The sequence below is a fragment of the Bufo bufo genome, chromosome 1 (genome assembly GCF_905171765.1).
Source record: "Bufo bufo chromosome 1, aBufBuf1.1, whole genome shotgun sequence".
In the NCBI taxonomy this organism is placed as follows: domain Eukaryota; kingdom Metazoa; phylum Chordata; class Amphibia; order Anura; family Bufonidae; genus Bufo; species Bufo bufo.
In genome coordinates this window covers 737,547,973-737,572,607 of record NC_053389.1, presented here as the reverse complement: position 1 = coordinate 737,572,607, position 24,635 = coordinate 737,547,973, and the positions used below count along the sequence as shown (strand labels likewise).

Genomic DNA, 24,635 nt, shown 5'->3' with positions numbered 1-24,635 from the left:
GAGTAGAACCTCCATAAAAGTAACCCCATCTAAGAAACTACACCCCTCAAGGTATTCAAAACTGATTTTACAAACTTTGTTAACCCTTTAGGTGTTGCACAATAGTTATCGGCAAATGGAGATGGAAAAATTGCCCAAAAATTTAAATTCTCAAATTTCATTTTAATCCATTTTTTCCAGTAAGAAATCAAGGGTTAACAGCCAAACAAAATACTATATTTATTGCCCCTATTCTGTAGTTTGCAGAAACACCCCATATGTGGCCATGAACTACTGTACGGGCACACAGTAGGGCGTAGAGGAAAAGGTGCGCCGTGTTGTTTTTGGAAGGCAGATTTTGCTGGATTGGTTTATTTACACCATGTCCCATTTGAAGCCCCCCTGATGCACCCCTAGAGTAGAAAATCCATAAAAGTGACCACATTTTGGAAACTACGGGATAAGGTGGCAGTTTTGTTGGGACTATTTTTAGGGTGCATATGATTTTTGGTTTATCTATATTACATTTTTGTGAGGCAAGGTTACCAAAAATAGAAATTCTGACATGGTGCCAAAAAAAAAGGCCATCAAAATCTGCCTTCCAGAAACCATACGGCGTTCCTTTCCTTCTGCGCCCTGCCATTTGGTCATACAGCAGTTTACGACCACATATGGGGTGTTTCTGTAAACTGCAGAATCAGGGTAATAAATATTACGTTTTGTTTGGCTGCTAACCCTTGCTTTGTTACTGGAAAAAAAACTGATTAAAATTGAAAATTTGCCAAAGAATTGCTTTTTTGGCCCCTTTTTTATATATATTTTTTTACCGTGTTCATCTGAGGGGTTGGGGGGGTATTTTTATAGAGCAGATTCTTATGGACGCGGCAATACCTAATATGTCTACTTTTTTAGTATCTCCAGAGTCTGAGTCATTTTTTTTTTTAGTTTTTAGCCGATTATCTTAGTTAGGGGCTAATTTTTTGCAGGATGAGAAGACTATTTTGGGGGGCATATGACTTTTTGATCGCTTGCTATTACAATTTTTGTGATTTAAGGTGACAAAAAATAACTTTTTTTGCACCGTTTTTATTTTATTTTTTTGACCGTGTTCATCTGAGGGGTTAGGAGGGGGTATTTTTATAGAGCAGATTCTTACGGATGCGGCGATACCTAATTTTTTTAAAATAATTTTTGAGAACCAGTTTTTTATGCAGAGGCCCGGATCATCGGGGCACATGTCACATTGAGTAGTGGTGTCCTTCCGTATCCCCCTCCTGTGACACACTCTGCCTTTTTTTGTGTCCATCCCTTCTTTCCAGTATGGGGGACCACACCTGGAAAGTGTTGGCCAGGGACGATCCGGGCACCTCCAGTTCCCGAGGTACTCCAACCTGCTCTTTCCCGGTCAGAAAAGATCAGGGCCTTGAGGACTGCCTCATAGAACTGAAGGAATGTCCCTGTGTTGTCAGCGCTCCGGGACAGCACAAAAGAGTTGTACAAGGCAACCTGTACCAAGTAGACCGCAACTTTTTTGTACCATGCCCGGGTTTTGCACATGGCGTTATATGGGTTAAGGACTTGATCAGAGAGATCAACTCCTCCCATATACCGATTGTAATCGACGATACAATCGGGCTTGAGGACCGTTGCCGCGGTACCACGCAGAGGGACAGGGGTGATGCCGTTACCGTGAATTGTGGACAGTACAAGGACATCCCTCTTGTCCTTTATATCTGACCAGCAACAGGTTTCCACTGGTAAGGGCACGGGTCTCACCCCTGGGGATAGGTACCTGGAGGGGGTAGGTTGGGAGGTCGCGTTGATTTTTCCGCACGGTCCCACAAGCAGATGTGGATCTGGCGGCGAGGGACTGAAACAAGGGGATACTAGTATAAAAGTTATCCACGTACAGGTGGTAACCCTTATCTAGCACTGGGTGCATAAGTTCCCACACAAGTTTCCCGCTAACACCCAGAGTGGGGGGACATTCTGGGGGTTGAATACGAGAATCTCGCCCCTTGTACACACAAAACTTGTAAGTGTACCCTGAGGTACTCTCACAAAGTTTGTACAGCTTCACGCCATACCTCGCCCGCTTAGAGGGAACATACTGGCGGAAAAGGAGTCTCCCCTTGAAAGCAATGAGAGACTCATCAACCGCGACCTCTCTTCCAGGTACATAGGCCTGTACAAATTTGTCCCCAAAGTGATCGATGACCGGCCTGATTTTGTACAGGCGGTCATAGGCAGGATCACCTTGGGGGGACATGCTGCTTTATCTGAATAATGCAGGCATTTCCGGATGGCCTCAAACCGGAAGCGTGTCATGGCCGTACTGTAAAGAGGGGTCTGGTAGAGGACATCCCCACTCCAGTAATGCCTGACACTAGGTTTCTTGACTAGGCCCATGTGCAGCACGAGGCCCCAAAATGTCCTCATCTCGGCTGGACTCACTGGGGTCCAGCCACCGGGCCTAGCCAAAAAGGAGCCCGGGTGTTGAGCAACAAACTGTTGGGCGTACAGGTTTGTTTGCTCCACCATTAGATTTAAAAAGTGGTCACTGAAAAAAAGACTAAAATAGTTGTATTCAGTAAAGCCCACTGTGGAAATCTGGATCCCTGATTGGCCTACAAAATCAGGAATCACGGGCTCAAAACGCTCTGGGGTACACCAGACAGGTTCACCGGCAGGGGGCTCTGGTGGACTTAACTGGTGGCCTGGAAAACTAGTACGAGCCCCAGAGCTGCTCGTACTAGGGTGGGCCACAGGGTCCCTAGTATGGCAGTCCCCTTGCTCCGCCGCCTTGGGGGCTCATCATCATCGCTAGATGATGAGGAGGACGCGGATGACAAAAGGAAAGTGGGGTCATCCTTGTCCTCACTGGGGCTCTCGGACTCGGAGGCAATCTGAGCGTATGCCTCCTCGGCCGAGAACATCCGGCGGGCCATAGGGGAGTGTGTGCATGTGTGTGTGCAATTTTTATTTAGTGTGCGTGTGTAAGTGGGCACGGATGTTCGCGAACTTAGCCTAAACCTAACAGACAAAAAATAAAAAAGACCAACAAAAAAAAGGGCAAAAAATGTGAAAAAAAATGTGCGATGCGCTAACAGTGGCCGGACGCTAAGAGTGCCGGTCACAGTCAGCGTACGCAAAAAAAAAAACTGCTTGCGCCCCAAAAAAGTTGTGAGGAGGGGGGGCAGGGGGGCAAGCTGCAGCACCCCTGGGGGGGTCTAGGTTCACACAGCTGTGCTGTGGACCCCAGACACCCGATTTAGGGTGATGCAATCAGTAACAGTTTTTTTTTTTTTCACTAACTTTCCCTAAATATATCTATAATTTAACTTGTCCCTAGCCTTTCCCTAAATACCTAGTGGTGCTGGGGCACAGATGGGGTGCTGGATCCTGAGCAGTGAACAGATGGGGGGTGCTGGCTCTGATGATCGATGCAGCGCTCCTCTCTCCTCGGGCTCCCGGACTGAAAAGGAGGAAGAGAGGAGCGCTGCTATGATTTGAACCTCCCGCCCGCCGAGGCGATCCTGAGAGGTGATGTCACATCACCTCTCAGGATCGCAGGATGGTTTTTGGTGGTGTATTATAACACCACCGATCACCATCCTGTTCCGGCTTATCGGGTCCCCAGAGACCCGAATAACCCGGAAACGCAGGAAACCGTAGGTCTGAATTGACCTGCGGTTTGCTGCGATCGCCTACACGAGGGAAGGGGGGGTCACAGGACCCCCCAGCGCATTGTCCCCAGGTGCCTGCTCAATGATTTGAGCAGGCACCGGTTTCCGATCACCGCCCGCCGAGCGGCGGTGATCGGAAATACATAGGACGTACCGGTACGTCCTGTGTCCTTAAGGATCGGGACATCAGGGCGTACCGGTCCGCCCAATGTCCTAAACAGGTTAAAGGGGTTCTCTGGGAATTAAGACAATTAAAAAACTTAAATATTACTTTATTATAAATATATTCCCAAATACCTTTTATTAGTTATAATGGCTTGTTTTGTCCAGGGAGCAATCATTAGGAAAAATAAAATGGCCGCCGTCCTACTAGTCCACACAAAACCTGTCCTAATCACACAGGAGTAGGAATGAGCGCACCCGTTGAAGTTCGGGTTCGCTGGATTCGGCCGAACTTCAGGTCAAAGTTCGAGTTTGGGACCCGAACTTGATCCCGAACCCGGACTCCATTAAAGTCAAAAGGGACCCGAGCTTCACTTTATTATTTTCCGTTATAACATGGTTATAACGGAAAACTATAGCATTCTTAAGAGAGAATGCTAAATAAAAGGGCCATTGAGGGGTTCAAAATAATTAAAAAGACACCTCATGCACTTGATCGTGCAGCCGGTATCCTCTTATTTCTTCTTTCTGCAGGACCTGCAAAAGGACCTGTAATGACGTCACCTTCTATCTTTATTCAGCAGGACCTGCGATGACGTCACTTCGCATACCACGTGGTAAACGCGGTGATGTCATCGCAGGTCCTGAAGAAAGAAGAGGATATCGGCTGTGCGATCAAGTGGATGAGGTGTTTTTTTTTTTTTTTAACCCCTCAATGGCCATTTTATTTAGCATTCTGTCTTAAGAATGCTATTACTTTCCGTTATAACCATGTTATAATGGAAAATAATAAAATCACCCGAACCCCGAACTTCAGTGGAAAAGTCCACTTTGCAGTTCGGGTTCGCTCAACCCTACACAGGAGGACAAGTTAAAAAGCTGCGCTGTCTTCCTCTCTTACTTGTCAGGGATTATGATCCTGAATGCAGTTTAATATGATCTTCAGATGAATCTCTGTAGGAATGGAGTTTACAAGGAGACATAAAGTACAGAGAGGAGGTGGGGATGTGGGTAATGAGTAGCAGCACTTGTTTACAGTCTCCATTACCAAATCCCCACATTACCACAGTCTGTCCTGTCCATCCTCTCCATATTTCATGTCTCCTCATGAACTCCATTCCCACAAAGATTCATCTGAAGATCTTATCATCTGTATTCAGGATCATAATCCCTGAAAGCAGAGCAGAAAGAAGTATGAGGCAGCTCTCTGTCCTGCTGTGTGATTAGGACAGGTTCTGTGTGTACAAATAGGACGGCGGGCATTTTATTTCTCCTGATGATTGCTCCCCAGACAAAATGAACCATTATAACTAATAAAAAGGTATTTGGGAATATATTTATGACAAAGTAATATTTAAGTATTTTCATTTTCTTAACCACTTCACATCCGGGCTATTTCCCCCTTTTGCAAATCTGACATGTGTCACTTTATGTGGTAATAACTTTATAATGCTTTTACTTATTCAAGCCATTCTGAGATTGTTTTCTCGTCACATTTTGTACTTCATGACAGTGGTAAAATTGAGTCCAAAAATTTCATTTTTAATTATAAAAAAATACCAAATTTACTGTCACCGCCAGATCTCTGAGAAGTTCTGACAGACGTTCTTCAGTACCTCCTGCATGATGTTCTTTTGTTTTGCTTTCACTTTGACATCTCTTCTCCCTCTCCCAGCTATCTTCTATTAGCAGTGATGGCTTCCCTTTATATCTCCTCCCATACTGCTTCACTTTTGCGGTTTATACTACTTCCTGGATTGTGTTCACTGCTTGAAGTTACTACTGCTGGTTTCTCAGATAAGTCTATTTCTGTATTTGTGTTTTCCTGTTGGCTTGATTCTAGGTGAACCTGACTCCCTCCGTATTTAGTGCAGGGAGCCGGTGGTCGTGTCCCCTCACTATTAGGGTTTGCAGGTGTCACTCAGTAGAGGTACGTGGACATGCAACTTTCTATCATTGAGATCTTTGCATGGGCTGAGCAGTCAGGGAGAGCTCTAGGGCTTTAATAGGGCTCATCCCTTTGTTCCTTAGTTTGGGATCAAGTCAGTCGGATCTTTATTTGTTACTTCTTGTTTTCTGCAACACCATCCGTGACATTTACCAAAAATTTGGAAACATTTCCAAATTTCAATTTCTCTACTTTTAAAATAGATAGTAATACCTCCAAAAATAATTATTACTTTACATTCCCCATATGTGTACTTCATGTTTAGATTATTTTGGGAATGTCATTTTATTTTTTGGGGACGTTAGAAGCCTTAGAAGTTTAGAAGCAAATCTTGAAATATTTCCAAAAACCAGTTCAGGTCTGAAGTCACTTTGTGATGCTTACATAATAGAAACCACCCACAAAGACCCCATTTTAGAAACTACACCCCTCAAGGTATTCAAAAACTGATTTTACAAACGTTGTTAACCCTTTAGGTGTTCCACAATAATTAATGGAAAATGGAGATGAAATTTTAGAATTTCTATTTTTTGGCAAATTTTCCATTTTTTCCAGTAACAAAGCAAGGGTTAACAGCCAAACAAAACTCAATATTTATTGCCCTGATTCTGTAGTTTACATAAACACCCCATATGTGGTCGTAAAACTGCTGTATGGGCACACGGCAGGGCACAGAAGGAAAGGAGCGCCATGTGGTTTTTCGAAGACAGATTTTGCTGGACTGGTTTTTTGACACCATGTCACATTTGAAGAACCCCTGATGCACCCCTAGAGTATAAACTCCAAAAAAGTGACCCCATTTTGGAAACTACGGGATAAGGTGGCAGTTTTGTTGGTACATACTGTATGATTTTTGGTTGCTCTAGATTACATTTTTTGTGAGACAAGGTAACAATAAATAGCTGTTTTGGCACCGTTTTTATTTTTTGTTATTTACAATGTTCATCTGACAGGTTAGATTATGTGCTATTTCTATAGGGCAGGTTGTTACGGATGCGACAATACCAAATATGACTATTTTTTGTTGTTTGTTGCAGTTTTATATAATAAAGCATTTTTGAAAAAAATAACATTTTGTGTCTCCACATTCTGAAAGTCATAGTTTTTTTTTTGTTTGTTTTTTGGGAGACTGTCTTATGTAAATGCTCATTTTTTTGGTATAAGATGACGGTTTGATTGGTACTATTTTAGGGTGCATATGACTTTTTGATCGCTTGGTATTACACTTTTTGTGATGTATGGTGACAAAAAAATTGCTTTTTTGAAACACTTTTTATTTTTATTTTTTTAAGTTAGGATATTTTTATACAGCAGGTTTTTACGGACACGGCGATACCTAATATTTATACTTTTTTTTATGTATTTAAGTTTTACACAATAATATTATTTTTTATACAAAAAAAAAATCATTTTAGTGTCTCTATAATCTGAGAGCTATAGTTTTTTTTTATTTTCTGGGCGATTGTCCTAGGTACGGTATAATTTTTACGGGATGAGATGACGGTTTGATTGGCACTATTTTGGGGTGCTTATGACTTTTTGATCACTTGCTAATATACACTTTTTGTGATGTAAGGTGACAAAAAAATGGCTTTTTTGACACCATTTTTATTTTTTACGGTGTTCATCTGAGGGGTTAGTTCATGTGATATTTTTATAGAGCAGGTTCTTACGGACGCGGCGATACCGAATATGTCTACTTTTTTATTTACTTAAGTTTTACACAATAACATCATTCTTTAACCAAGAAAATTATATTTTAGTGTCTCCATAGTCTGAGAACCATATTTTTTTTTATTTTTGGGGCGATTGTCTTAGGTAGCGGCTCATTTTTTGCAAGATGAGGTGACAGTTTGGTACAATTTTGGGGGCATACACCTTTTTGATCGCTTGGTGTTGCACTTTTAGTGATGTAAGGTGACAAAAACTGTGTTTTTTTTAGCACAGTTTTTTTTTTTTTTTTTTTGACTGTGGTCACCTGAGGGGTTAGGTCATGTGATATTGTTATCGAGCCGGTCGTTACGGACGTGGCAATACCTAATATGTATACTTTCTTATATTTTATTAAGTTTTACATAATAATATCATTTTTTAAACAAAAAAATAATCATGTTTTAGTGTCTCCATAGTCTGAGAATCATATATATATATTTTTTGGGCGATTGTCTTAGGGTATCATTTCTTGCGGGATGATATGACTGTTTTATTGGCACTATTTTGGGGTGCATATGACCTTTTGATCGCTTGTTATTACAGTTTTTGTGATGTAAGGTGACAATAAATAGCTTTTTTGTGGCAATGTTTCAATTTTTTTTTTTTTCAGCGTTCACCTGAGTAGTTGGGTCATGTGACTGTTTTATAGAGCAACCTAATATGTCTACTTTTTTTTATTTATTTACCCATTAACACAATAATAGCATTTTTGAAACAAAAAATGATGTTTTAATGTCTCCATATTCGGAGAGCTATAGTTTTTTTTTTTTTTTTTAAGCGACTTTCTTATGTAGGGGCTAATTTTTTGCGGAATGAGGTGACTGTTTTATTGGTACCATTTTGTGGGACATACGCCTTTCTGATCACTTGGTGTTGCACTTTTTGTGATGTAAGGTGACAAAAATGGCTTTTTTTGAAAGTTTTTATTTTTTTATGATGTCTATCGGACAGGGTGGATCATGTGATATATTTATAGAGACGGCCGTCACGGACGCGGGAATACCAAATATGTCCATTTTATTTATTTTTTCCTATTTTTAATATTTTTTTAATTACTTAATTGGGGATTTTTTTTTTTTTACATGTGTAACCTTTTTTTTTTTTTTTTTTATAAATCACTATTTATTTTTTATTTTATTTTTTTATACACTTTGTGTCCCCCATAAGGTCATACAAGACCTCTGGGGGACATTTGACTTCATTTCATTTTATTTTTTTCACGATTGATTTCTCCTATAACTGGGGCTGACATGGTAGCCCCAGTGCCCACAGAGAGGCTGTACAGCAGAATACAGCACTGGACAGCCTCAGTGCAGGGCTGATCGAGGTCTGTGAAAGACCCGATAGCTCCTGCACTCTCCCAGCCCCGGTGGTCATATGACCACCAGGCCGGGACAGGAGGCGAATAGCGCTTCCTGATCTGTATACACTGCGCTCGGTAAGCGCTGTGTATGCAGTGATCTAGAAGACAGGGATACCTAGGAACTGTCCCTGCCTTCTCTCTGGGTTGCCCTGCTGTCACTGACAGCAGGGCAACCCACTCTGCAGCTGCACGATTAGCGTGCAGCTGTGATCTCTGAGTGGACATTCCAGAATGTCCATTCAGAGTTAAACATCCACCCATACGACGTTTATATCCTATGAGTGGATGTGGTTGATTCCCAGAGAACCCCTTTAATAAAGCCCTACAAGAAAATTTAGACTAGCACATCCAAAGTCACAGGTGCACATCGAAAAAGCTAGCATGCAGGCTGCTCACCCTAACAGGCTTAGGTTAGGCCCAGGAGAGGCAGTTCTGCTAGTATTAGATAACTATCTGTGGAAGCCACCTTGACGCCGGTAGATGGTCCCGACACACGTATGATCAAATATGTGTGCAAAGAACTTCAACTTTTCATGAATAGTAGGTACAGTACCACTGTAATCCAGAATAATCCTGAATTCTGGGTTCTATTATTAGCATTAATAAAGCCCTAAACTGGCGGTAAATCCGTTGAAGTTATGAGGCGCAGGCCTCTCCTTAACTTCGGGGCATCCAGTGGCAGTCCTAAGTGTAAGACAGCTTCTGAGCTGCTGAAACAGGCATAGAAAGTGGTAAATGGGACAGGTCTGCCGGCCCATCCCCTTCCCCGCCCACTGTAATACCATACACATCCACTGTACGCTGTACTGCTCTGTAATACCATACACATCCACTATACACTGTACTGCTCTGTAATACCAAACACATCAACTATACACTGTACTGCTCTATAATATCAAACACATCCACTGCACACTGTACTGCTCTGTAATACCACACACATCCACTATATAATGTACTGCTCTGTAATACCAAACACATCCACTATATAATGTACTGCTCTGTAATACCAAACACATCCGCTAGACCAGGCATGCTCAACCTGCAGCCCTCCAGCTGTTGTAAAACTACAACTCCCACAATGCCCTGCTGTAGGCTGATAGCTGTAGGCTGTTCGAGCATGCTGGGAGTTGTAGTTTTGCAACAGCTGGAGGGCCACAGGTTGAGCATGCCTGCGCTAGACAATGTACTGCTATATAATACCATACACATCCACTATACACTGTACTGCCCTGTTATACCAAACACATCCACTATATAATGTACTGCTCTGTAATAATAAAACACATCCGCTATATATTGTACTGCTCTGTAATACCAAACACATCCCCAATACACTGTACTGCTCTGTAGTACCAAACACATCCACAATACACTGTACTGCTCTGTAATACCATACACATCCACTATACACTGTACTGCTCTGTAATACCATACACATCCACCATACACTGTACTGCTCTGTAATACCAAACACATCCACTATACACTGTACTGCTCTGTAATACCAAACACATCCACTATACACTGTACTGCTCTGTAATACCAAACACATCCAGTGTACTGCTCTGTAATACCAAACACATCCTCTATACACTGTACCGCTCTGTAATACCAAACACATCCACTATACACTGTACTGCTCTGTACTTGGTGAGCTGTGAGGAGGTGGCAGCGCTCTCCTGAGCTCCGGTGAGTACAGCTGGGAGGTGCCACGAGTCGGACCCCCACAGATCTCATATTAATGACGTGTCCTGGGGATAGGATATCAATATCCAGTTCCTGGATAACCCCTTTAAATTCTTCAGCAGACCCCTATATGATAACATAAAGTCTGATGAAAACACAATCGGTAATGTCCTTCATGTCTGAGAAGAGCAGCGCTATCACTAATACCTGTCCCCCGCTGTATAACACATAATGGGAGCAGTGACCCCCTCCCCGGATAACACACAGGTAAGTGTTCTAGGACTGACCTCATCAGAACCTGCATTGTGCCTCCACATGGAGGAGGTGTCCTATGTCCTGAGAGACATCTGGAGGGACAGGAAGGACACATCTGCTTCTATGGGGCGGATTATGGGTCTGAGCATCTCCCAGGTTATACAGAGCTGTAATATGTACATGAGCCCTTACCGCCATAGAGCGCTCATCTCTGCCTGTGCTACATTACAGCTGTATGGCGGTATTATTACTGATGACCAGATTGACATATGCAGAAAATATTTATTAAATCCCCATAAAATACAAGTAATAAAATTTATAAGAACAATGTAGCAATAATATACAACATTACAGTCACATATATTGTGGTAGATATGATCGACACTATATTCATATGACTCAATAGTGTCGATAAATTCAATAGTATATATCTCACCAAAAGACTTCAAGTATATGCTGTTATTTGGGAAGAGGGGGTATTATCTTCTAGCACTTTATCCCAATTTGGGAAACTGAATGTCACTGAAAATATTGTAGGTGTATTCACTGGGAGCGCAATATGTTCATAAAGTGTCCACAGGAATCCTGATAATGTGAAAAGTCTCTTATAGCATATCCTTTTAAGCTCGATATGAGCTTTGGATTGAAGGAAACTTTAAATCGTTGTTTGGCTTACCGTCTAGCGTCTGCTGTCTCCCTATTGCTTCAATGGAGCTTTAAATATTTGCCGGCTTATTCAGTCGCTCCATACAGCAAGCTGGTTTAAATTTTGCAGGAGTTCCAAAGATCGCAGGAGTTGCCACTCTGTTCCGCAATTTCCTTTGGTGCAGCTTTCGACGATAAGAATAGTTAATCCTTTACTGTAGAGATTTTCTTCTGTATGGCCATACAGTATTATCGGAGGCTTTTCAATGCAGGTACATCACTTGTTTCCTGGTAAACTAACCTGTATCCTTGTCACCGTAGGCTTGCTGAGGGAAACTCCTGTAAAGTCCCATTTAAAGGGAATAATGGTCGGCACAGCTGTGATAAAATCTTGGGGTAGTGTTAGATTAAAAATTGTGGTTTAAATCCTGTCAGGTTATGGGTAGTATGCATTTGACAGTATGCTGATTTGGTTCATATCGGGTTGTGGATAGTACACATTTAATAGTTTGCTAATCGGATTTGAAATAGATAGTGTGCTTGTGGAAGTATGCTATTTGATGTGGGTGGTATGGTAGGCGATGTTAAGTAATGGTGGTAATGCAGATGTATCAGATCAATGGAATGTTATCCGTTGGTATAGCGTGGGGTTTTACCTGGAGAATGCGGCCGGGGAGTATCCTGGTGAGGCAGCGCTTCTGTACTTGCTCCACGTGTAGCGTGCGATGTAGGAAAGCTTGCGCTATCCAGAGGTTAAGTCAGGACTAGGAGGCGTGGCAGGGGCGTGTGAGGGGGGCGGTCGCTGACATCAGAGTCTGGGCCGCCTGATCGTTACAGCAATGTGTTTCGCTGATGATGGGGAGTGACAGGGGGGAGAAAGGAGGTAGCTGTCAAACTATATCTTTTATATAAAATATAAATATTTTATATAACAGATAAAATGTAAATAAAATATGGAAATCATCAGGAAATCCACTAGGCGGACATAAAAACTCCCTTTCTTTTATCTTGAGACTCTAAATTTTATTTATGCAATTAATGAAAACAAAGGGGCAATCAATTATGCAAAAATATAAAATTTATTTACAAAGGAGTAAAATCCAATATAAAACAGACATAAGAAGAATGAATAGACAAATTGACGCAGTACCAACAAACCACCACTAGATGGTGGTGTAACCCACTATTGCTTTCTCACCAGCATAAAAATATCCGAAGACTAATGAAATATATATCATACACAATTGTATATAAAAAGGATAAACAGGGATTAATACTGGAAGCATAACTGATCCACTATCTCCTTATGACCAATCAAATATATATATATATATATATATATATATATATATATATAATATTAATGTGATATTATATCCCACTCAGCAATCATACTATGGAAATATAATTTCCCAAAGGTTTTTCCTCTACTCCAATCTCCCATTAGCAATATGCATCTTTGCTAAGAGGACAACTAGCATTAGGGAGGTGTTTAACACTATATGTTCCCTCAGTTCATCCTTGACTATATGCCGAGAGGAATATCTTATTAATACCACAATCAGTAAATACAAATATACGTTACCGGGTCAAGGATGAACAGGGTTTTGGATGGGACCAGTTTTCAGGAGTTCTCTAGTGGTCAAAATATAATTCAAGTTTCTTTTGATATCCTTTATGGATCTTTTCTTTCTTATGAGGATCCTGTTTCTTGTGATCTGATGATCTGATCTGATGGTTTGATCTGATGTTTTGATCTCCTCTCCCTATGTTCCTATCCAGCAGTACTTATCCTCCCTGATATTTTACATTACCACCTCCTGGATTATGATCTCCCAATCAACTGAAGAGGGTGTAACGTATGTTAGTACTACTATGATGTAATCTTAGCCCTTGATATGCCATAGAAAACAAGTTATAAAATAATGTACTATTGTCCATCTACCTCTAGATGGCACTGTTGTACCACATAACAATTTCAAACATTAATTCTAAATACCTGATAATACGTTAACATGACCTTTTTAACCTCTCAAAAATACATCAGTATTAAGGGTTTCTTCCTGACATTTTACTTATCCATAATCTAGACATGTTGGAGTTACCATCTTCTACTGTCTTTTTAAATTCATGATAATGGACAATGGGCCTTTTACTTGGCATCCGGGTTTATATATTAAACTTGTTCACATGGCTAACTAATAACATTCAGCTCTCCTCATGAAACCCAATTAGTAGGAAGATAACTTCAATACTTTCTATATTCAGTCAGTGAAATACACACGACATGAAATATATATTCTAAATTATATATACAGTCGTGGCCAAAAGTTTTGAGAATGACACAAATATTAGTTTTCACAAGGTTTGCTGCTAAACTGCTTTGAGATCTTTGTTTCAGTTGTTTCTGTGATGTAGTGAAATATAATTACACGCACTTCATACGTATCAAAGGCTTTTATTGACAATTACATGACATTTATGCAAAGAGTCAGTATTTGCAGTGTTGGCCCTTCTTTTTCAGGACCTCTGCAATTCGACTGGGCATGCTCTCAATCAACTTCTGGGCCAATTCCTGACTGATAGCAACCCATTCTTTCATAATCACTTCTTGGAGTTTGTCAGAATTAGTGGGTTTTTGTTTGTCCACCCGCCTCTTGAGGATTGACCACAAGTTCTCAATGGGATTAAGATCTGGGGAGTTTCCAGGCTATGGACCCAAAATGTCAACGTTTTGGTCCCCGAGCCACTTAGTTATCACTTTTGCTTTATGGCACGGTGCTCCATCGTGCTGGAAAATGCATTGTTCTTCACCAAACTGTTGTTGGATTGTTCGAAGAAGTTGCTGTTGGAGGGTGTTTTGGTACCATTCTTTATTCATGGCTGTGTTTTTGGGCAAAATTGTGAGTGAGCCCACTCCCTTGGATGAGAAGCAACCCCACACATGAATGGTCTCAGGATGCTTTACTCTTGGCATGACACAGGACTGATGGTAACGCTCACCTTTTCCTCTCCAGACAAGCCTTTTTTCCTGATGCCCCAAACAATCGGAAAGAGGCTTCATCGGAGAATATGACTTTGCCCCAGTCCTCAGGAGTCCATTCACCATACTTTCTGCAGAAGATCAATCTGTCCCTGATGTTTTTTTTGGAGAGAAGTGGCTTCTTTGCTGCCTTTCTTGACACCAGGCCATCTTCCAAAAGTCTTCGCCTCACTGTGCATGCAGATGCGCTCACACCTGCCTGCTGCCATTCCTGAGCAAGCTCTGCACTGGTGACACTCCGATCCCGCAGCTGAATCCTCTTTAGGAGATGATCCTGACGCTTGCTGGACTTTCTTGGACGCCCTGAAGCCTTCTTAACAAGAATTGAACCTCTTTCCTTGAAGTTCTTGATGATCCTATAAATTGTTGATTGAGGTGCAATCTTAGTAGCCACAATATCCTTGCCTGTGAAGCCATTTTTATGCAACGCAATGATGGCTGCACACGTTTCTTTGCAGGTCACCATGGTTAACAATGGAAGAACAATGATTTAAAGCATCACCCTCCTTTTAACATGTCAAGTCTGCCATTTTTACCCAATCAGCCTGACATAATGATCTCCAGCCTTGTGCTCGTCAACATTCTCACCTGAGTTAACAAGACGATTACTGAAATGATCTCAGCAGGTCCTTTAATGACAGCAATGAAATGCAGTGGAAAGGTTTTTATGGGAATAAGTTAATTTTCATGACAAATAAGGACTATGCAATTCATCTGATCACTCTTCATAACATTCTGGAGTATATGCAAATTGCTATTATAAAAACTTAAGCAGCAACTTTTTCCAATTTTCAATATTTATGTAATTCTCAAAACTTTTGGCCATGACTGTGTATATATATATATATATATATATATATCGACACACTGTTACACATAGATGACATATTATATAAACCATTGGTTAAGATATGTTGCAAATCTAAATATACCACACAGAAATATATAAAATCTAATCATGCATACATGAATTGGACAATGCACACCAAATGTTTCCCCTAAGGCAATTACTTCCTTAATGACTTTGTAAGGAAGTAAAATAATACATTGCTATTCAAATGGCTGTCTCACACAGATACATGTCTGTAGGACCCATTATAGTATTAACAGATACACTACTTCTGCTCACAATAATTTTTAAAAGACAATACATTCTATGTCCGCTACAAACATGTTACCCAAATTGAACTCAGCATGAACTTATCTCGGCTTATTTCAATCCTACAGAAAGATTTTAAACTCTGGTTCAGTCTGACTTTACACTTAAAGGCAATGAGCATTGATATTTAGACTATAATATCTTCAGATAAGACTGTACACTTATGAAAATGCATGACAAATCCCCCTTCAAGCCAAAATGTTCCATAAAGTGTGAATATATTTGGAATGTTCAAAAGGGCTTTTCATATGTCTTCTTTATGCGTCACGGTGCATAGACCTTGTCTATGATGTTTTACCCATAGTTTACCTAAAGTCTTTTTGAAGAACCGTATCCAACGCACTGCTTGGATGGTCAACAATCTCAACCATCCCATAGATCCTGCAAAACAGGATATAAGTTCGATAAATGTTTGTTTTGATTCTCCATCTCCTCATAAATGTTTATTAGGTTCCTTTCCAATGAACCAACTTTGAGTTCTAATGTCTTGATAGAGATGGACTCGGCAACTGTTGCACCTGTGATAATAACAGTGCCCACTACGCCAAAGATTATGGCGGCTACGATTGCAGAAATGAATAGCTTTGGTCTTTGGTTTGCAGAAAACTGCTCTCTGGTCAAGGTCTTTCTCGCTTGCTCCAGGATCTGCGTAATCCGTTCTTGGGAATATCCGATGTGCGTCTGGTACCAGGATTGGATCTTCGGTGACAGGATCTCAGATACGTTGAGTTGTTTTGTGACGAAGACGCATGGATCCAGGCTGATGTAGATTTTCTGGAATAGAATCCTCTTGTTCGTCAGTATGAATCCCGCAGTGTCCTGCAGCATGATTCCGGACGAAGGACCTGGCACAACAATCTGCTCGGCGTGGAACTCCTTTCCCAAGATCAGGATGACATAGATGATGGCAATCATCTTAGTTGGCATCTTGCGCCTAAAATATTGTATGACAAATATGAGTATATACATCTTTCACTTTTTATCCTGCAAGAAAAGAGGTTAATGCTATCATATAATTTTGATTGGCAAAGGTTCTTTTCTTGAACAGGGTAAGTTCCTTGTTTTAGAGGTCAGTTAAGAGATGTTTAGTTATAGAGGAAACACACATGAGGATGGGTTAGTATACACGTTTGTTCATACAATACCAATCCTAATTTTCGTCTTTAGCTGGAACTGTAAAATCTCTTCACATCTCCTCATCCGACTCCTTCTATCTCTCGAAGTCGTGAGCTAGGATGACATTCACGTAGTTGATTAATGTGCACTAGAGTTAAGCGAACCCGAAACTGTAAAGTTCGGGTTCGTACCGAACTTTAGGTTTTTCGGCACCCGGACCCGAACCCGAACATTTACGTAAAAGTTCGGTGTTCGGCGCTTTCTTGGCGCTTTTTGAAAGGCTGCACAGCAGCCAATCAAAAAGCGTCATACTACTTGCCCAAAAAGGCCATCACAGCCATGCCTACTATTGGCATGGCTGTGATTGGCCAACTGCAGCATGTGACTCAGCCTCTATTTAAGCTGGAGTCACTTAGATCCGCCCGTCACTCTGCTTGGATTAGTGTCGGGAGAGGCTGCAGCTGCTGTGAGGGAGAGATCAGGAAGCAATCTTATCAAGAACTAGTTTATGTACTCAGCGATCTACAGAAAGTGTTTTGTGGGTGCAGTGCACAATTTTCTTAAGCCTGCCCTGAGCCAACTACTGCTGAAAACAAACTTTTTTTTTCTTCAGTTAGTCAATATCAATACATGATCGGCAGCCATTTTATGCAACGATAGTGCACCAGCACAGGCTAACTGCAAATTCAGAAATACAGCTTTGGCATACTGGGGGGAAAAAAGCCTCTGATATACTGCTCATCTGGGATTAGACAAGCATACGTGACTGTCACATTTAGGACAGAAATACAGCTTTTTGGTTAGGGTGAAAAAACCCTCTAATATACTGCACATCTGTGATTAGACAAGCATAAGTGACTGTCACATTTAGGACAGAAATACAGCTTTTTGGTTAGGGTGAAAAAACCCTCTAATATACTGCACATCTGGGATTACACGTGCATAAGTGACTGTCACATTTAGGCCATAAATACGTCTTTGGCATACTGGGGTGAAAAAAGCCTCTCATATACTGCACATCTGGCATTACACGTGCATAAGTGACTGTCACATTTAGGCCATAAATACGGCTTTGGCATATTGGGGTGAAAAAAGCCTCTCATATACTGTACATCTGGGATTACACGTGCATAAGTGACTGTCACATTTAGGACAGAAATACAGATTTTTGGTTAGAGTGAAGCCTCTAATATACTGCACATCTGGGATTAGACAAGCATAAGTGACTGTCACATTTAGGCCATAAATACGGCTTTGGCATACTGGGGTGAAAAAAGCCTCTGATATAGTGCACATCTGGGATTACACGTGCATTAGTGACTGTTACATTTAGGCCATAAATACGGCTTTGGCATATTGGGGTGAAAAAAGCCTCTGATATACTGCTCATCTGGGATTAGACAAGCATAAGTGACTGTCACATTTAGGATAGAAATACAGCTTTTTGGTTAGTGTGAAAAAACCCTCTTATATACTGCACATCTGGGATTATACGTGCATAAGTGACTGTCACATTTAGGCCATAAATACGGCTTTGGCATACTGGGGTGAAAAAAGCCTCTGATATAGTGCACATCTGGGATTACACATGCATTAGTGACTGTTACATTTAGGCCATAAATACGGCTTTGGCATACTGGGGTGAAAAAAGCCTCTGATATACTGCACATCTGGGATTAGACAAGCATAAGTGACTGTCACATTTAGGATAGAAATACAGCTTTTTGGTTAGGGTAAAAAAAAGCCTCTAATATACTGCACATCTGGGAATACACATGCATAAATGACTGTCACATTTAGGCCATAAATACGGCTTTGGCATATTGGGGTGAAAAAAGCCTCTCATATAGTGCACATCTGGGATTACACGTGTATAAGTGACTGTCACATTTCGGACAGAAATACAGCTTTTTGGTTAGGGTGAAAAAGCCTCTAATATACTGCACATCTGAGATTAGACAAGCATAAGTGACTGTCACATTTAGGCCAGAAATACGGCTTTTTGGTTACTGGGGTGAAAAAAGCCTCTGATATACTGCACATCTAGGATTAGACGTGCATAAGTGACTGTCACATTTAGGCCAGAAATACGGCTTTTTGGTTACTGGGGGGAAAAACCCCTCTAATATACTGCACATCTGGGATTAGACAAGCATAAGTGACTGTCACATTTAGGCCAGAAATTCGTCTTTTTGGTTACTGGGGTGAAAAAACCCTCTAATATACTGCACATCTGGGATAAGACGTGCATAAGTGAATGTCACATTTAGGCCACAAATACCGCTGTCACATAGAGTTAAAATAAATAAATAGAGTGCAATACCCTACATCCGGGTTTATATTGGCGGTTAATTATTTTTAACATACTTAACCACTTTTTACTTTGCTTTGTGAACGCTAACTATGAGGCAAACATCTAATAAGGGACGCGGTCGTGGTGTTGGTGGAGCCTCTGGTGCAGGGAGAGGTCGTGGCCGTTCTGCCACAGCTACACGTCCTACTGAACCTACTACTTCAGGTCCCAGTAGCCGCCAGAATCCACAGCAATATTTGGTCGGGCCTAATGCCGTTCTAAGGATGGTAAGGCCTGAGCAAGTACAGGTGCTAGTCAATTGGGTGGCCGACAGTGGATCCAGCACGTTCACATTATCTCCCACCCAGTCTTCTGCAGAAAGCGCACAGTTGGCGCCTGAAACCCATGCCCATCAGTCTGTCACATCACCCCCGTGCATATAGGGGAACCTGTCTGAGCCTCAAGTCATGCAGCAGTCTCTTATGCTGTTTGAAGATTCTGGGGTGGAAGACATAGAATGCACTGACGCACAACCACTTATGTTTCCTGATGAGGACATGGGAATACCACCTCAGCACGTCTCTGATGATGACGAAACACAGGTGCCAACTGCTGCATCTTTCTGCAGTGTGCAGACCGAAAAGGAGGTCAGGGAGGAAGACTGGGTGGAAGACGATGCAGGGGACGATGAGATCCTAGACCCCACATGGAATGAAGGTCGTGCCACTGACTTTCAGAGTTCGGAGGAAGAGTCAGTGGTGAGACCGAGCCAACAGCGTAGCAAAAGCAGAGCAGCCATCACCAAAACAGTTTGCCTGCTACTGGCCACCGACAACAGGGACCGAGCACACCAAAGGCAGCTTCAAGGAGTTTCCTGGCATGGCACTTCTTCACACAATGTGCTGACGACAAGACCCGAGTGGTTTGCACGCTGTGCCATCAGAGCCTGAAGCGAGGCATTAACGTTCTGAACCTTAGCACAACCTGCATGACCAGGCATCTACATGCGAGACACAGGCTGCAGTGGAGTAAGCACCTTCAAAACCAAGAAAGGGCTCAGGCCCTTCCTGCTCCCTCTTCTGCTGCTGCCTCGGCCTCTTCCTCCGCCTCTGGAGGAACGTTGGCACCTGCCACCCAGCAAACAGAGGATGTGCCACCAACACCACCTCCGTCACCAAGCATCTCCACCATGTCACACGGAAGCGTTCAGCTCTCCATCTCACAAACCTTTGAGAGAAAGCATAAATTCCAACCTAGCCACCCTCGATCCCTGGCCCTGAATGCCAGCATTTCTAAACTGCTGGCCTTTAAAATGCTGTCATTCAGGCTGGTGGAGACGGCAGCTTCAAACAGCTCATGTCGCTTGCTGTCCCACAGTACGTCGTTCCCAGCCGCCACTGCTTCTCCAGGGGAGCCGTGCCCTCCCTGCACAACCAAGTATCGGATAAAATCAAGTGTGCACTGCGCAACGCCATCTGTGGCAAGGTCCACCTAACCACAGATACGTGGACCAGTAAGCACGGCCAGGGACGCTATATCTCCCTAACTGCACACTGGGTAAATGTAGTGGCGGCTGGGCCCCAGGCGGAAAGCTGTTTGGAGCACGTCCTTCCACCCCCAAGGATCGCAGGGCATCATTCTTTGCCTCCTGTTGCCTCCTTTTCCTACTCGGCTTCCTCCTCCTCTTCTACCTCCTCCTCATCCGGTCAGCGACAGACCTTCACCACCAACTTCAGCACAGCCAGGGGTAAACGTCAGCAGGCCATTCTGAAACTGATGTGTTTGGGGGACAGGCCCCACACTGCGCAGGAGTTGTGGCGGGGTATAGAACAACCGACCAACGAGTGGTTGCTGCCAGTGAGCCTCAAGCCCAGCCTGGTGGTGTGCGATAATGGGCGAAATCTCGTTGCTGCTCTGGGACTAGCCGGTTTGACGCACATCCCTTGCCTGGCGCATGTGCTGAATTTGGTGGTGCAGAAATTCATTCACAACTACCCCGACATGTCAGAGCTGCTGCATAAAGTGTGGGCCGTCTGTGCGCGCTTCCGGCGTTCTCACCCTGCCGCCGCTCGGCTGTCTGCTCTACAGCGTAACTTCGGCCTTCCCGCTCACCGCCTCATATGCGACGTGCCCACCAGGTGGAACTCCACCTTGCACATACTGGAGAGACTGTGCGAGCAGCAGCAGGCCATAGTGGAGTTTCAGCTGTAGCACGCACGGGTAAGTCGCACTGCGGAACAGCACTATTTCACCACCAATGTCTGGGCCTCCATGCGAGACCTGTGTGCCCTGTTGCGCTGTTTCGAGTACTCCACCAACATGGCCAGTGGCAATGATGCCGTTATCAGCGTTACAATACCACTTCTATGTCTCCTTGAGAAAACACTTAGGGCGATGATGGAAGAGGATGTGGCCCAGGACGAGGAGGAGGAAGAGGGGTCATCTCTAACACTTTCAGGCCAGTCTTTTAGAAGTGGCTCAGAAAGAGGATTTTTGCAACAGCAGAGGCCAGGTACAAATTTGGCCAGCCAGGGCCCACTACTGGAGGACGGGGAGGAGGAGGATGGGGATGAAGCATGTTCACAGCGGGGTGGTATCCAACGCAGCTCGGGCCCATCACTGGTGCGTGGCTGGGGGGATACGGAGGACGCAGACGATACGCCTCCCACAGAGAACAGCTTGTCCTTACCTCTGGGCAGCCTGGCACACATGAGCGACTACATGCTGCAGTGCCTGCGCAACGACTGCAGAGTTGCCCACATTTTAATGTGTGCTGACTACTGGATGGCCACCCTGCTGGATCCCCGTTACAAAGACGGGAGGGGAGGAGGAAGAGGTCGCCAACGCAGCTGTGTCAGAGCCAGCACCTCAGAAAGCAGGGTTAGCATGGCCGACATGTGGAAAAGCTTTGACACCTCGCCGCAACAACCTGCCCCAACTGCTGATATGGAGCATGTTAGCAGGAGGCAGCATTTGAACAACATGGTGGAACAGTACCTGTGCACATGCCTACACGTACTGACTAATGGTTCTGCCCCATTCAACTTCTGGGTCTCCAAATTGTCCACATGGCCAGAGCTTGCCCTGTATGCCTTGGAGGTGCTGGCCTTGCCTGCAGCCAGTGTACTCTCTGAACGTGTATTTAGCACGGCAAGAGGCGTCATTACAGACAGACGCAGCCGCCTGTCCACAGCCAACGCGGACAAGCTCACGTTCATTAAAATGAACCAGGCTTGGATCCCACAAGACTTGTCTGTACCTTGTGCAGAATAGACATTTATACCACCATCAAACATACATTCTTGTACTCAAGTCAAGTGCAATGATTCTTTGTTTTCTTTTTTTTTATTTGTCCCAATATTTTGGGGGCTACCTACCCCAATAAAAAATAAAAAAAACATTGTTGGCTACCTCCTCCTCCATTGCTGCCTCCACCTACAACACCACATTCACAGCCTCCTCAACCTCCGACTCCATATCCACCTTCTTCTCTGAGTTGCAGGTTAATAATTTGTAATTTTTAGTTATTTTATTTCATTTTAAGTTATTTCCCTATCCACATTTGTTTGCAGAGCAGTTGCCATGCTCTTAAGCACATTTTACTGCTTTTTACATCCCTCTAGCCTTTTCAAGGACTGTTTTAGAGCCATTTTAATTTTAAAAAAGTGGCAATTTTAGTGCCCTAAATTGAAAAAATTCGTATTTTCAATTGTCGGGTGACATTTTACCATTTTTGGCGTATACAAACCCCTGCTGTGCCTGGGTGACAGGGGCCTAAATCTCTCAAAATCCTCTGTTGTATTGCTGGGTGACATGAACCCCCTTTTGCCGTGAATGAACCCCTGCTGTGCCTGGGTGACAGGGGCCTAAATCTCTCAAAATCCTCTGTTCTATTGCTGGGTGACAAGAACCCCCTTTTGCCTTGAATGAACCCCTGCTGTGCCTGGGTGACATGGGCCTAAATCTCTCAAAATCGTCTGTTCTATTGCTGGGTGACATGAACCCCCTTTTGACGTGAATTAACCCCTGCTGTGCCTGGGTGACAGGGGCCTAAATCTCTCAAAATCCTCTGTTGTATTGATGGGTGACATGAACCCCCTTTTGCCGTGAATGAACCCCTGCTGTGCCTGGGTGACAGGGGCCTAAATCTCTCAAAATCGTCTGTTCTATTGCTGGGTGACATGAACCCCCTTTTGCCGTGAATGAACCCCTGCTGTGCCTGGGTGACAGGGGCCTAAATCTCTCAAAATCCTCTGTTGTATTGCTGGGTGACATGAACCCCCTTTTGCCGTGAATGAACCCCTGCTGTGCCTGGGTGACAGGGGCCTAAATCTCTCAAAATCCTCTGTTCTATTGCTGGGTGACAAGAACCCCCTTTTGCCTTGAATGAACCCCTGCTGTGCCTGGGTGACATGGGCCTAAATCTCTCAAAATCGTCTGTTCTATTGCTGGGTGACATGAACCCCCTTTTGACGTGAATTAACCCCTGCTGTGCCTGGGTGACAGGGGCCTAAATCTCTCAAAATCCTCTGTTGTATTGATGGGTGACATGAACCCCCTTTTGCCGTGAATGAACCCCTGCTGTGCCTGGGTGACAGGGGCCTAAATCTCTCAAAATCCTCTGTTGTATTGCTGGGTGACATGAACCCCCTTTTGCCGTGAATGAACCTCTGCTGTGCCTGGGTGACATGGGCCTAAATCTCTGAAAATACTCTGTTGTATTGCTGGGTGACATGAACCCCCTTTTGCCGTGAATGAACCCCTGCTGTGCCTGGGTGAAATTGGCCTCGTTCTCTCAAAATCCTTTGTTCTATTGATGGGTGACATGAACCGCCTTTTGCCGTGAATGAACCCCTGCTCTGCATTGCGCACAGGGAACTAAATTTACTGAAAACATCTGTTACTGATCGGAAGATGCGCGACTACAAGCGCACGCTGCTGATGGCATTCTCACCTGACAGCGGGGGCACAGTGGAAGCACATGGCGAAGGCAGAGGAGGAGGAAGAGGTCACCAACGCAGCTGGGGCACCGCCAGCACCTGAGAAGGCAGGGTTAGCATGGCCAAAATGTGGAAAAGCTTTGTCAGCCTTGGAGGTGCTGACCTGCTCTGCAGCCAGTGTATAGTGTGAACGTGTGTTTAGCACGGCAGAGAGCATTATCACAGGCTGCAGCCAATGTGGACAAGCTTCCGTTTATTAAAATGAACCAGGCATGGATCCCACAGGACTTGTCCGTACCTTGTGCAGTATAGACATTTATACCAGCCTCAACCATCAATTCTTGTACTCAAGTGCACTTATTCTTTGTTTTATTTTGTTATATGTCCCAATATTTTGGGGGATACCCCAATTTAAAAATAAAAAATAACACAAATCCGTGTTGGCTACCTATTCCTCCTTCACCGCCGCTTCCACCTACACCGCCACGTCAACCTACACCGCCACATCCACCGCCTCCTCAACCTCCTACTCCTAGATCCAGATTGTTATTTTTTATTTTTCTGTATTTTATGTTATTTTAAGTCATTTCCCTATCCACATTTGTTTTCAGAACAGTTGCCATGCTCTTAAGCACATTTTGATG

The 24,635-nt window shown here is 43.4% G+C and overlaps 1 protein-coding gene across 6 annotated transcripts in view; it reads left to right on the top strand.

Moving 5' to 3' along the window:
• Positions 1-24,635, top strand: part of LOC120986083 (NACHT, LRR and PYD domains-containing protein 12-like) — a 285,272-nt gene that overhangs the window by 237,660 nt on the left and 22,977 nt on the right. The window lies entirely within an intron of this gene.